The 1,208-nt window shown below is 28.1% G+C and overlaps 1 protein-coding gene across 2 annotated transcripts in view; it reads left to right on the forward strand.

Annotated features, from left to right (window-relative positions):
• LOC106458235 (protein tyrosine phosphatase type IVA 2-like) overlaps positions 1-1,208 on the forward strand; it is a 31,305-nt gene that overhangs the window by 9,002 nt on the left and 21,095 nt on the right. The window lies entirely within an intron of this gene.

Consider the following 1,208-nt stretch of genomic DNA (forward strand, 5'->3'; position numbering starts at 1 on the left):
ATAACATTTGACAATATATTTGGATCATTGTTAACTATTATTATTATTATTTATGAAAAGTTAACAGTGATCCAAATATAACATTTGACAATATATTTGGATCATTGTTAACTTTTCATAAATAATAATAATAGTTAACATATCTCCCCCCTTTGAACTCTTATTACTTTCTGTTATGCTCCCTTATTTGTCCATTAGTATCTGTTGAAACATTGTACATTTATAATAATTTTTTTTTCATTACTCATTCAAGCTGTCTTCAAACTCTTATTAATTTCCGTAAGTGTAAAGACTTTAAAAGTTTTGTGTGAATTGAGTTCAGAAATTGTGAAACTGTTAGTTTACTATTATGTGACATCATACACATTTTGCAATTTCGCAAAAGCATATCAACCTCGGGTTTGTGGGGCACTGTTTAAGATTAAGCTTTTTACAGTTTTATATTTCAGATTTTGTACACAACTGCCTTAGATCTTTTTTAATTTGTTTTTTATCAAAAATACCTACATTCATATTGTGTAGAAATATCTACATATAACTCGTATGATTGCATGTGTATGTTTAAAAAATGTGCATTATTGAGGCACATATTGAGACTTGATGCTATATTTTAGTTCAAACTTCTCCAATAATGAGTGTATAAAGTATGCAATTCTGAGAGTGTATCATTCATTCCTGTTGAAGATTTGTGTGTGTATATGCAGCACAAAAAATACTGAAAGCTTAACTTTAGGACTTGTATTAATTATCCTTAAAACCACTTGTAAGTTAATAATGCTTGGAGATGGCTTGAATGGGTAATGAAGAAAAACTTGAATATAAGTTTTTCTTCATTACCCATTCAAGCCATCTTCAAGCATTATTAGTCTCAAAGTAGATTTCTTGTCAGCGAATTTGCACTTGTAAGTTATATATATTTAGTATTGTAATGACATGTATTTGTGTTACAAATGTACATGTAAATATTTTTCTATATTATAAACAAAATATTGACTGGGTTTCTGCTCCTCAGATTTCCCTCTTGGTTCACAGTGTTTTAATATTTTTTTCTATATTATAAACAAAATATTGACTGGGTTTCTGCTCCTTAGATTTCCCTCTTGGTTCACAGTGTTTTAATATTTTTTTTCTATATTATAAACAAAATATTGACTGGGTTTCTGCTCCTTAGATTTCCCTCTTGGTTCACAGTGTTTTAATATTTTTTT

This window comes from Limulus polyphemus, unplaced genomic scaffold (genome assembly GCF_000517525.1).
Source record: "Limulus polyphemus unplaced genomic scaffold, Limulus_polyphemus-2.1.2 Scaffold433, whole genome shotgun sequence".
Taxonomy (NCBI): Eukaryota; Metazoa; Arthropoda; class Merostomata; order Xiphosura; family Limulidae; genus Limulus; species Limulus polyphemus.